We start from the raw sequence: 14,406 nt of genomic DNA on the forward strand, positions 1-14,406 counted from the left end.
GAAAATGTGTCCATTTAGGATATAATAACATCTATCAGTCAGGAACTGATGTTAAAAATTGATGAAAAGTCTTCATTTTTAAGTTCCCCTACCACAGCACACATACTGCTCTTACTTTTGAGTTTAATACCCAGGTTCTAGCTAAATCAGAAGGTCATAGATATCAGGTGAAGTGAAAGTTGCTCAGCTGTGTCCGACTCTTTGCGACCCCAAGGACTATACAATCCATGGAATTCTCCAGGCCAGAATACTCGAGTGGGTAGCCTTTCCCTTCTCCAGGGGATCTTCCCAACCCAGGGATTGAATCTAGGTCTCTCGCATTGCAGGTGGATTCTTTACCAGCTGAGCCACAAGGGAAGCCCAAGAATATTAGAGTGGGTAGCCTATCCCTGCTCCAGTGGATCTTCCCAACCCAGGAACTGAACCAGGATCTTCTGCACTGCAGGCAGATATCAGGTAATGGATACATCATGGTGCATCCAATAGGCCAGCAAGAATCTATTGGTGACTAGTTCTAATGCTGTTAGAAACATTTTGCTACAAGTGACAGAAATTCAACTTTAACCAGCTTAACCACAAAGAGGAAATCAATGGCTCCCATTACCAAGGGCTGGGTTGTAGCCTGGGAGAGTGCTAGAACTGTGGTTTTGAATGCCATCAGGATGCCCTCAGTTTATCACTGCTGCCACTTTTCATAAACAGACATCCTCTATGACACTGGCACCAACAAAGTCAGTGACTTTGGTTTTACCATCAAACAGAAAGGGGATCTCGTTTCTTAGTCCCAACCAGAGAAAAAGATAAACAGTGATAAAGGACCAAAGACTTCGGACAGTGTCGCAGTTACTATTGAGTTTATTTGGATCAAGAATGTCCCTGGATGTACCTGAGGCCAGGGAGGTCTGTCTGCAAGATTACATCAGTTCCCTCTGAACCACAAAATTAAAAGAAAATCTTTCCCAGAAAGTGGGAGAGTTCTGCTCCTCCTACTGATTCAACTCCTGACCAGTCAGAACCAGTTAAGTATCTTACCGATTCCTGGATTCCTGGACAATTTTGATCAGAGATGTAAATCTTATCTTAAAGAGGTATGTCTCATTTCTATAAAACAAAAAGCAGCATGCTAATTTTCTTAAGAAAAACTTTAATAGTTTCTGTCAAATTCAGAGGAGTGTACCATTGTTTTTCAGCAAAGCCTAAAGGGTTTTAACCGCTCTTGTTTTCTACCTGTTGTCTTAGTCTTGTTTCCTACCATTCTCTGTCACTTCCAAGCACCTTTCCTAAGTCTATCCATCCTCCCACTGCTGAATCGTTTATCAAATTAACTGTGACTTTCCCTAGATCTGTGCTTTGGCCTCTCTGTCAAACATGATGAAGTTTCTCAACTTAGAGAAATTTCTATTATTTTTCAAGATCTAGCTTAAAAGTTTCCTCTTCTAGGAAACTGCTAACATTCCATTTTCTCACTTGCCCTACCACACAAGGAATTACTTCTTTTCTTTTCCAACCTTCAGGAATACTTTTTTGTTTTATCATGTACTGCCTTGTATCTTAATAGCTTTACTGATATATGATCTATATGCTGTAACATCATTTTAGTATATTCACAGACTTGTACAACTGCATCATCTAGTTTGAGAACATTATTTTTACCCTGAAACCCTAGTGCTCATTATCAGTTACTCTGCGTCCTCCTGTCTAGCTCCACATACCTCTTCCTCCCTCTAGACCACCACTCGTCTACTTTCTCTACAGATTTGTCTATTCTGGGCATTTCGTGTAAACAGATATGTGATCTCCTGTCGCTCACTGGCTTTTTTCAGTTAGAATGTTTTTGAGGTTTATCTGTGTTGTAGCATGTTATCAGTGATTCATTTTTTCCTGATTCAGTACGAGGAGCAGAACTCTCCCACTTTCTGGGAAAGATTTTCTTTTAATTTTGTGGTTCAGAGGGAACCGATGTAATATTCCATTGTGTGAATATAATACATGTAACTTATTCATTTCCTAATAGATGGACATATGGATTGTTTATATTTTCAGCTATTATGAATAAAGCTGCTATGAATATTTGTGTACATGTTTTTGTGTAGATAGAAGTTTTTATTTCTCTTGGGTGGTACCCAGGAGTGGAATTGCTGGATAGTGTGGTAATTCTGCCTTTTTTTTTTTTGGCCTCACTGCGCAGCATGTGAGATCTTAGTTCTCAGATCAGGGATCAGACTCCTGCCCCCTGCATTGGAAATGTGGAATCTTAACCACTAAACCAGAGAAGTCCCTGGTGTGGTAATTCTGTGTTTCATATTTTGAGGAACTGCCAAAATCTTTTCCACTGTGGCTCTACCATCTTATATTTCCACCAGCAATGTATAAGGGCTATAATTTCTATACATCATGACTTGTATCTTAATTATTATTCACATATATATCTCTTCCAATAGACTGAAGAATGGGCTCTATTATGAGTTGGTTTTCATTCATCTTTATATAATCAGCATTCTCTAAAATTATGTAAAAATTTGAGAAGAGAAGATTGAGTTTGTATATAAATTTATAATTAAAAATTAAGATTTTTTTGTTTTCCATAAACTAATTTTTTCTGACATTCTTAACAGGTAGGTTTTAATGTGCTTTTTAGCCAGATTGCCACATTTATTACTACTGGTACTTAACATTTTAAAGTAATAACTTTGTCAATATTTTCTCAGGATTATGACCAAAGTGCCATAAGAACGTGAAGTAGCAATATAATTTCTGGACTTTTTAAAAAAAATAAGTCATATTCAAATGATTATGTCCTTAGCAGTGATTTCATGAAGGGAAAGGCAAATTTATGTTCAGCAATGGTTGTGAGTAAGCAACAAAGGAGAATTTAGAAACTACAGTTTAAACTCAAAGTCATTTAAAGTAAAAAATGATTTTTTTCTCAAATAAAAGCTATTAAACAATATACTTTTGCACAATGTACATTGAACTTACCCATGGCCTTGCCTATTTTACAGAACAATTTCAAAATGTACATAGATGATATGAATTACGCAGAAGTTCAGAGGGGTGACTTTATAACACGTACAATTCCATACTGCAACCTTCATCTCACAAGAAGGCATGGCTGACTTAGAAACTCTTCTGTCTAGGACCAAGACATCAATCAATGAACCGTCAGCGTTGATTGATCACATCCCATAGTATCACTGTTCTTTTATAGGCATCCTTGGGTTAATGACTAAAACAAAATATTAGTGCAGCGAAAAAAGAGGCTCAGAAATTGTTCTGGCTACAAATTTGGATTTTAAAACTATTTCAAAATGATTTAACATTATATGACAGGATATTTGGCTGTACTAGATGTATATCTATGAGACTCCATATTGTTTCACAATAAATTCTTCTAATTTGTGTTATTGATTTTTTTGACTTTTAACTCTTACAGGTTTAATATTTTCCAAGACCATCAGCTATATAAGAGCATGCTCTTGATAGTAAAGGATTCCAGCACAGGTATGTTAAATTTTTAGAATCAATTTTTCTTGGTGGTCTGATTTGAAAGATATTACATACAGAAAGAGAATCAATTATCCTTACAAAGAAAAAATAAGATTCTAGGTTAGCAAATCCACATTTCCCCACATATATTAACAGTAAAATAAACCCTAATTCTGAAATTTTCTTATATTTTTATGTAACTTTTCTATGAATACAGATATTGAAATGGATCATATAACTCTTTATCACTGGTTTTATTAATGAAAAACAAAAATCTTTCTAGTGGCAAGACCAAGGAAAGGTATATAGTTTACAAAACACAATGTTTACATACAGTTTTTCTCTTAATACAATATGGAATGAATTCAGACGGGTCTGTTCTATTCAAAGTGTAAGAAGATGCCTACTGTGAACTATAACTTAATTTTTCTAGTTTACTACCCTAAAGTTCTGGCTTATAGCAGATTTGACACTTAAAAATACGAAGAAAAATAAACTGTCATAGGAAAGTACTCTTGAAACATAATTTAATTAAAATCCTTTCAAATGATCATTTCCTTCAGTTATATTATGGTTTTGAATCATATAATAATTTATCACATTTTTTAACAGCAAAAAGAAGCTTAGCCAGGAAAAGTACTTTAAGATTCATGCAACTCAGATTTTCATTTTCATGGCAAGAAAATACTGTCCATATTTTTAAGGTCTTCTTTTCAATGAAAACTCAAAAATCAAATTGTGCAACAGCATTTAACACAATAAGAACACAGATGAAAAAGAATAATTCCTGTTTTGTATTACATTCTTTGATAGGGGACCTACCTATGAGGGAGCTAGATTATGAACTTTTATTGCTACTGTAATTAATAACTGCTATGTTTCATGAGTTTACAGTGTGGATAGAGTTAGTGTGTCTCAATCTAGAAATTGATTAAAGAGAAACATAATGATTCTAATTACTTAGAAATTTAACTTTGAGTCAGTTGTCACATGGAGAAGCCATTTTACTTCACTGTAATACTGTGCATTTGCCATTATTGTGGGTTGTTTTTTTTTTTTTTTGGCATATTCTCTACACTTACATAAGATGGCTATTTTATGTATAATTTCAGGTAGATTAATAAAGGTCTAAAAATTCAAGTGTATAATAAATACTGTCTGGTAAACTACAAGTACTTCTAAGTAAAACCAGTCTTGAGCTTGGTTTGCAATTGTTCATCCTTTCCTATGTAATCTTTTCCAACAAAAACATGAGCATTTCATTTGTTCATCTGTTCACCAATTGGATATTCATGCATTCCTACTGTACACCGAGCATGATTCTGGGCATTGGAAATGGCGTGGTGAATCAGAGAAGTCCCCAACTCTCATGGTGCTTACAGGCTAATGGGAGAGACAGCCAGCCAGTTAACAAAAGAACAGTAACTAAAGATCAAAGTGCTATAAAAATCAAACAAGGTAATATGGAACAGGGAGTTTGGGGTACTTCATGAAATGGGATAGTTAAGAATGACCATTCTCAGTAGATGGCATCAGAGCCGAACCCTCCATAATGAGAAGCAAGAAAGCAGGCAAAGATCTTAGAACGTTTCCTTCCTGGCAGAGGAAACGGCAGAGTAAAGTGTGTGTGCCTGTGATCTACCATCATTTGCATTCACTTAGCTAAGGTTCTTTGCATAAACATTTTACTCATGCTAATAGAGCATAATTGCGTCTGTAATTATTAATTTTACTCAGAGGATTGTGTAATTTGGAGGAAAGATTGATTGATGATCTTTACCTTTACTTGCAAGGATAGCATACTGTTTTACTGGTGCAAGTAGCAGTTCGGGTAGAACTTGCCTGAATTTTCAGACTAGATCCTCCCTTGAGATAGTCGTAGGGGAAGATGGCTTTGGGAGATGAGAGAAGAAAGCAGAAGAAATGTTAGCTTCTGGTCTAAAACAACAACAAAGCTCTGTAATGTTTTAGTTTTTGTTTTGTAAGGAAAATCAAGGAGTTTATTTTCCGAACTGTCATCGTTCTCATGCTGAACTGGCATGTTCATTTCTGTCCTTAGAGGCATGCGGATGCATGAATGAATTCTTTAAAAATAGGAATTTCTGACTATTGTTCCAAGGATTTTCAAATTAGCCTCTGCACTTGGTCAGAGTACAATAAACAATGTGCTTATTATAAAGCTACCTTTTATAAAGTTTCACACACATTATGTGCAATATATACACACATAATACATAGGCATAGATATATGTATATCAGCATTACTGAAATCATCTAACACCACTGATTAAAACAGAAAAACAAAATTAAAATGATACACCCCAAAGAAGTCAAACCCATCAGGTGTCTGATTAGCTGTACCCAGACGCTTGCACTCAAAACAAGCAATCACACACAACCAGGCTCCTCTCTGAAAAAGGAAAGGCTGGTGACATCAAAGAGCTTGGCTGAGCTCACATGGAATCATAGTGGTTGGTGTGAGAACAGAACCTAAGACTTGGGGCAGTCAATTCAGTTCAGAGCTCCCTCCCAGAGAAAATGACAGGCCAGCCTGGAAGGCAACTGCACAGACAATGGCCTTATTCTTTCTTTACTTTCCTAATTTGATATTTTTTTCTTGCCATAATAGTTAAGTAGGATACTTTGGCAGGCACTTCAAAAGAGGGGTGCCGGCTAAAAATGCGGGAGTCAGTGGGTGATTCTGCTGCAGGACTGAGGAAGAAGTATTGATCATGTTTATAGAGGCAGAAAGGGCCATGGCTTCAGGAGTGTCCAGTGTTGCTGATTTGCTGATAACTCCAACTTTCTTGTTTCTCTGTTGGAAAATAATTACAGGGCTGAATTGCCCTTAACCATGATCAAAGGGGAAAAAAAGATTGTGTTTGAAGCACTGCACTTTTTTTTTTTGCTTTATTTTAAAAATCTTCCTTATCAGTACAGCTTTTTTTTAACATCATGGTTGTGAAAATTGTTCCATAATGTCAGGCTACTCTGTGTGTTTTCTTATCTTGAAAAATAGTAACAAATAAAGACTGTTTTTTTCCAGTTTCTTATCACTCTAGTACAACCAATTATACCTAATCACAAACCACTGTTTTTAATACATAGTATTTTTGAATAGTGTTCGTCTTAAGCTAGATATTTGTTCTATAGCTACAGCTGTAGGGACTGTTTTTGAATATTCTCTGAAACATTTTTTACAAGTCAAATAAGATTAGCCAACATCATTGTTATACCAAATCTTCCTTATTCCTGACAAAATTCCTTTGTCAGCCTCCTGAACTTCAATATCTCTATGTACGTGCGCGTGTGCATGCGCGTGCTCGATCACGTCCGACTCTTTGCGACCCCATGGACTGTAGCCCGCCAGGCTCCTCCGTCCATGAGGATTCTCCAGGCAAGAATACTGGAGTGGGTAGCCATGCCCTCCTCCAGGGGATCGTCCCAACCCAGGGATCAAACCCAGGTCTCCCACATTGCAGGCGGTTTCTTTACTGTCTGAGCCACCAGGGAAGCCCTCCTCTAGGGGGTAGTAACTGGCAAATTCTAAGCGGTAGAAAAATATATATGTGCTGTGTATGAAGGACCTGAGAGGATTACACATGCATTTTCAAATCTCATATCCTCTAAAGTATTTCTTTGTTATAGAGTTCTGTACTCTAGGTGATTATTTATTAATCAGTATAAACTCCTGGAGAAAGGGGCTGTGGGTTATTCATCTTTCAATGCCCAATGGATCGCCCAGATCCTGGCCTAAGGGCAGATTTTAATAAATGTTTATGTGATTCAGAATCATTCATGTTTTATCATCTTATGGAACAAGTTTCATCAACCAAAGTATATATATCTTTGTAAGTGAAATATAAAATCAGTTATCTGATACACAATTTTATGTGTATATTCCTCTTTTTTAGCTGAATTGTTGCAAGTGCTAAGCACTGCTGCTGCTAAGTCGCTTCAGTCGTGTCCGACTCTGTGCAACCCCACCAGGCTCCCCGTCCCTGGGATTCTCCAGGCAAGAACACTGGAGTGGGTTGCCATTTCCTTCTCCAATGCATGAAAGTGAAAAGTGAAAGTGAAGTCGCTCAGTCGTGTCCAACTCTTAGCGACCCCATGGACTGCAGCCCACCAGGCTCCTCTGTCCGTGGGATTTTCCAGGCAAGAGTACTGGAGTGGGTTGCCATTGCCTTCTCCGAGATCAGTTAAGTGATACTAGATAATGATTTTCTCAATGTTTCAGTTATATAGTCTCCAGTACATGCACCTTTATTTACAACAACATTCATGGGTCTCATAATAATTGGCAAAAGACCAGAAATATGCTTTCTATCACCCTGAGTATCTTCTAGAACTCACCTTGTGAGTGACTTCTTGAACCTGGATCTTCCTCTGCCTTTCCCCCACCAGCTATAGCTCTCTGTTTTATCTAGACTAATTTTACAAAAACAAAACCAAACCTCAGAATCAATTGGCAAGTGATTACAAGTCATTAGCTTCTTGCTGGGTTAATTAGAAGTCATTAACTTTAAGGGTTAAGACACACTGAATATCCATGTCTTGAGTTCCTGAACTTAATTTCAAACTATACATGAAAGAGAACATCTAAATATCTTTATGAAAATATATTTAAAATGTAATACAAGCTTACATCCTGAAAATCCCAATGGAGTTCCAAAATAAACACACATACAAAACTCAATTTTGAAAAATGTGACCTCCTATTGAGTTGGATGCTAGCCAAAGACTGTTGGATCGATTCCTGTTAACTAAGGTAGTTTTCCCAGAGGCAACCAGGTACTAAAGTTCCAGCTCCTTTGCCCTAGAAATGTATTGGCTACTATAGAGCACTTGTCGTGTTATCCAGCATTACAGAACACATACACACACACTCACACAAATACCCATACACACCTAATTTCTTGATAACATGACAATAAAAGGCAGAATAGAGCTAAAGATGGAAAGACAAGCTTTAGAAAGTATTTGCCTTCTTCATAGTACTTAAGTCTGTACCTGGCCTTTGATAACTTACATATTTATTCCTAGCATAGTTAAGCTAACTTTGTTCAGCATTCATTGGGCATTTAAATTATTACATTTAATAGTTCTGTAATAGTATACTAAGTCTGCATAATAAGAAACTTATTCAAAGAAGTAGTTTGTATGGAAATTTGATAAAGAGATTTTAAACTGTAATGATTTCAGATGTTAAAAGCATGTTATAATAATTTACAATTTTGGTTCAAAGCTTAACTGCGCTTAGAATTTTGAATCTCATTCTCACGCAATATCTGTACCTATCTCCATAAATGTGTATGTATTAAACACATGTTGTTTTCTCATTAATTGAAAATGTATAATCAATTATTAATTAAAATGATAACTAGAAAATTGGACAATCTTGGCTTTGAAGACGATCTCCACCAAACATTGGATTTTCTATAATCCTGCCGTGATTTAAGTTTACTTTCTTTCCAGTCTTTTAATTTTATTTTTCTTGCTTAAGTGAACTGGATAACGCCTCTGGTACTATGCTAACTGGTAGTGGTGTTAGTGAGCATCTTAGTCTTACTCCCAAATTCATGGAGAACGCATTTAAGCTTTCTCCAATAAATATGATGTTAACCATAGTTTTTTGTAGATGTCCTTTTTCAGACTGAGGAAGAAAACTAAAAAAGTAACTAGAATAGAAGGCACCAGAGTATATTGCTATTGGTATGGTACTGTTTTGTAAAAGTTCTCTTTCACTTTTTACATATACCTAAATAAGTATAAATACACACACACACAATGTGAATTTGGGGCTTTAAAACTGTTTGAAAGCTGTTGCCCTAGAAAAACCCAATTCAAAACAATTCTCTTTATAACCTTGCTGTTGTTGCTCTTTCTTGCCACTTCATCATTGTACCTATACCTTCTGTTCTACCAAACTGCAGGTTTAATATGCTGCTGCTCATATCAAAGCGCAGTATGCTTATATACAAACATACAAACCACAAAGTAGGGCTCAAAGACTGTTCGTGTGAAACGCTTCTGTACCCTTTATTCAGGTCAAAAATGTCAGAACTTTACATGTCTCCTTTATGCTTTTCCCCAGTCTCTGATTCTCTTCCCAAATAACCACTCTCCTGACCTCTAACATCATTACTTTTTTCTGTTTTGATCTGCATATAAATTAATATAAATAAATGCTCTTTTTTCTCGATTTTCTCTGTCATCTTTTGCTCAATATTATGTTTATGAGATCCATCCATGTTATAGTGAATGGCATGATTTTGCTCATTTTCTTTGTTGGATGGTATTCTTTTGTATAACTCTCTGAAAATCTAATTATCTGTTAGATGATTGATGTGCCTCTGGTTGATTATACTTTTGGCTATTACAGATCATATAAATACTCTTTTTGAAGATTGATGTGGACCATTTTTAAAGTCTTGTTACAATATTGCTTCTGTTTTATGTTTTAGTTTTCGGCTATGAGGCAAGCACCCCTACCAGAGACTGAACCTGCAGCCCCAGCATTGGAAGATGAAGTTGTTACCACTGGACTGCCAGGCAAGTCCAACTATATATATTCCTGTACATACCTTTTAATAAACGTAAGTATACTTTTTTAAGGCATATATTAGAAATACCATTTCTCAGTTTTATGGCTTTCACTAATATTTGCTTTCTATTTATTTGTTCCTTCGTATCTTATCCCTCTGAGTTCTCCCACCCAACTGCCGTCCTCTCTCTGAAAGCAGCGTTGCTCCTTGGCTCTCAGACACTTCCATGCCATTTAACTCTGGATCATTCTGGTTAGGAGAAGTGAAGCAGAGCCACCAGCTAACTCTTGCAAGCAGCCCCTCAGCCTCTCTTATGACTTCTGTTTATTTTGTATGGAGGAGGTTGTTTGCTGCTTTTGTGTTTTTAAGACTCTGGAGCACTGTGGGTTGTGATTAGCGTTGTGGATGGTTTCCACAACACTAATTTACTCTCCTTATCAAAAATACAGAGATATTGTTGCTACATAACCTTGACAACACTTACTACTGCAGTTTCTTATATTAAATTTCAATACATTATATTTATTCTGGTAAGTGTTAAGTCCTATCTCTATCCTTAACTGTGGCAAAAACAAAACAAAAACCAAAGACAATTTTTACTCTGTGGCTTCACTTTTATTGGCATTGAACAGAATAGTGTAATTCTAAAATATCTTCCTGTCTGTTTAATGCATTTCATGTTTAGTTTAAGTGGTCTTCGCCTAAACCAAGATAATTCAAATATGCTCCCATGTTTACGTCAAGAAACCTTATTATTTTACAGTTAACATTTAGATCTACAATTTACCTAAGCTGCTTCTTAGATATAATGTGAGTTAGGTAGAGAGATTTTATACATATTATATATATATATTTCTAATTTCCCCTATATCAGTTTTCGAAAGGTCTGTACATTTCCTCTGAGATGAAGTGCCATCTTTGTCGTAAATTTAATTCCATCTACGTGTGTCTATTCTGGACTCTTTTGTTCCACTTGTTTATTTTTTCTCCTTGCATTAAGTCACATTGTATGAATTGCTATAACTTCATGTCTTGAAATACAGAGTTAAGGTTGTTAGCTTTGGTTTTCTCCTTAAAGATTGCTTGGCTGACATTGTTTCAGCCATGACTGGGTAGCTTATAAGGTTGACCCTCCTGCTGATAACTATATGAAACCTTGAGAAAATATAAAAAACAACTCTTTGAATATATCAGAGAACAAGGACACAGAAAGTACTTGAGAAAAAGAAATCGGGCATTACCTTGGTTTATTCCCTCAAGGAAACAGCCGAGGCAGACAGTGAGAGCTTCATGGTACTCTGAAGATGAGGGTAGGTAACCAGAATTATCAAAATTTGAGGGGCAGAGACAACGCCATGACAGGAGTCCCTGAATTAGAACACAAATTTATCTTAAATCTTTTATATTTACCCATATATTTATCATTTCATGTGTTTGCTATTGTTTCCTTCCTAGTTTTCCTTGGGTGTTATTTCTCTTTATTCTGAAAAATCCCTTTACTACTTATAGTGAAGAGTCACTAGCTCTAAGTTCTCTCTGGTTTTTATCTGAATTGATTTAACTCATATTTTGAAGGATACTTCTGCTAGAAAAAAGAGTATTATAATTCTGGCTGGTAGTTTTTTTTTTTTTTTCTTCTTAAAACCCTTTAAAAACGCCATTTCATTGTCTTCCGGACTTGATTGTTTTCGATGAGAAGCTCTCAATTAAATCGTTTTTTCTCTGTATAAAACTTCTCTTTTCTTCTGACTACTTTTAAGATACTTTGTTTATTTTTGATATGCAGCAGCTTGATTAGATGTGCCTAGTTGTGGTTGTCTTTGCATTAATCTTGTTCTGGGTTTGCTGAAATTCTTGGATCTTGGGTTGATGGTTTTTAACAAATATGAAGAAATGCTCTCTCTGGCAAAAAAACATACATGAAATGTTATACTGCTTAATGTCATTCCACAAGTAACTGCATTAAAAAAATATTTTATTCTCTGTTCTTCAGGTTGGATAATTTCTAATTTTTTATCTTTAATTTCATTGTCCTTTTTTCTGTGGTTGCCAATCTGCTGTGAAGTTCATCTGATGAATTGCCAATCTGCTGTGAAGTTCATCTGATGAATTTTTATTTCAGATTGCATACTTTTCAATTCCAGACTTTTCCATTTGATTCTTTATAATAGATTTAATTGCTATGCTGAGACTCCTCATATATTTACTTATTAGGTCACCTTTTCCTTTAAATTCTTAAAGATATTTATTATAGTTTTAAAATTTTTGTCTGGTAATTTCATCATTTCATATTAAATATTACTCACCTATCTATGAAAGGACAGCCTACTATTTACATTTATTTTATGCATTCATATCATTCTTAAATTTTTTGATATTTCTAAGCCACAAGGCTCATCTGAGAGTTTTTTCAAATTGTCACAAATCAAAAATTTTTCCAATATACTTCTTGAAAAAATCTGTAATATAAGTGGACCTGCACAGTTCAAACTGTGTTGTCCAAGGGTCAACTGTATATTAAACATGTTGGCTTCTTGGTATGCTTAGAATCCTTGCTTCTCAGACTTCCTTCTCCAGGGGATCTTCCGGACCCAGGGATAGAACCCTGATCTCCTGCACTGCAGGCAGGTTTTTTACTATCTGAGCCACCAGGGAAGCCCAGAAATGTGCATAATGACACCCGTATCATCAAATGAAAATGGAAAGCAATGTTCTAGAGCTTTGTTAAAAAATTCTAAGTGTTTTCCTCTCCAAAGACAATGATTTAGAGAGCAGACAATAAATTTCCAAAACTAATTTGGTGTACTGAAAATATAAGTGAGCTGTGGATCAAAAGTTTTGATTTCTACTAAAAATGAAGTATAATTCTATTAGGTTCAGTTCTCTTATCTATAAAGTGAATGGATTAGATAAAATCATTTTGAAGGTATAATTCAGATTCAAAATATCATGACACTAATAACTATATTTTCCTTTTTTAAGTTGGATTTAAAGATAGGTGAAAAACAGGTAGGAATCACTGGAAGCAAGAATGGAGATCTCACAGTGAGTTTTGGAGACCAGGGGAGAGCCTGCAACCCGTGGGTATTTTTTCTTGCCTAAACGTAAGACGCGTGGATGAATCAGAACAGAGTATCTTAATTCCTAATTTGTATTGAATATACGATCTGTGAATAGAAGCACATATACTGTTTTCTGTGTAGTTTCTGTGGTCGCTTTCTGATTGGTAGCATGTGTGGATTAGCATAAAGGGATTTCATGTTTTGAGAGCAGCAGAGACATTATCTGATTATTTAATACTTCTTTGACTGATGCTGAAACCAGATAACAGTATCCTGGTATTTGCCACTATTCAAATCTTACCTCAAGTACTCAGTGTAATCCTCGTAATCTTAGCAAAGAGTTACAATAAAGATCAAGCTAACACCTGACAACTGTTCAACATTTCATTTGTTTTTAAAATACAAAGCAAACATTCAGATTGAATTATTGCCTTAATCCACATGGATCACTTTAGTCATGGGCAAACTAGATGAAAGTCAGCGAGACTCAGTACTATAGCTCTAAAAAGATTTTGCCACTCCAGTGTTTAATAATACAAACTCAGACTGCATACATTTTTTTTTTTTTTTTTAATGTACAAACTTTGAAAAAAGCCACTGCTAACATGTGGACCCTTCAGTCATTCTGTAAAGGTAACTGGGAAGAATGTATCAGATACAGATTAAGTATTTGTCCTGGAGTCTCTCATTGACAGAAAAGTGAAATTCCCAAGGAGTTATTTTGACTCCACGATAGTTATTTATTTATTTTTTTTTAGCAATTATCACAGAGCTAGCTGCACTCGGCCCCAAGTAGGCCAATTAATTGTCATGACCCAGAAGGGAGCATGGAAAGGGAAATATTAGAAAGCAAACCCCTCAATTTTCACATCCTAATCACAGCAGTCTGATCTCTAGAAAGACTTTTATGAAAGCGGTTTTGTATTTCTCCAGATCCTTTCAGGCAAATAACCCCAGGGCTCTGATTTCTGCATTCATTCTCTGTAGCCACTGTGGAATGCACACAGCCTTTAACAGGCCCAAGCAGAGCTGCGCTGCCTTTTTTTTCCTTAATAAAATAAACTTTCATTTGTAAAACAAAATATAAATCTTAGAAGTGTGGAGTTTGCAGAACACCCAGATCACAGCCTTCCAACTTTCCCCCCATAATGGAGAGCTTTCCAGGGTTGTGTTCACACACCCACCTGAAACAGAAAGCAACAGTTGACTTTCCTTTGTGACACTAGGTCCTGGAGTTACTCTAATGTGCTTGGAGAATTAAAGGAGAGTAATTAGGGCCTCTTTAGTCTGTCTACTCCTGTGCGCTGGAC

General features: G+C 35.9%; 1 long non-coding RNA gene across 1 annotated transcript in view; it reads right to left on the reverse strand.

Annotated features, from left to right (window-relative positions):
* The window catches only part of LOC101905556 (uncharacterized), a 74,698-nt gene that overhangs the window by 18,888 nt on the left and 41,404 nt on the right, over positions 1-14,406 (reverse strand). The window contains exon 5 of the long non-coding RNA XR_003032980.2: positions 11,276-11,402. This is a non-coding gene — a long non-coding RNA (uncharacterized lncRNA). The remainder of the gene's footprint in view (positions 1-11,275; positions 11,403-14,406) is intronic.

The sequence above is a fragment of the Bos taurus genome, chromosome 27 (genome assembly GCF_002263795.3).
Source record: "Bos taurus isolate L1 Dominette 01449 registration number 42190680 breed Hereford chromosome 27, ARS-UCD2.0, whole genome shotgun sequence".
In the NCBI taxonomy this organism is placed as follows: Eukaryota; Metazoa; Chordata; class Mammalia; order Artiodactyla; family Bovidae; genus Bos; species Bos taurus.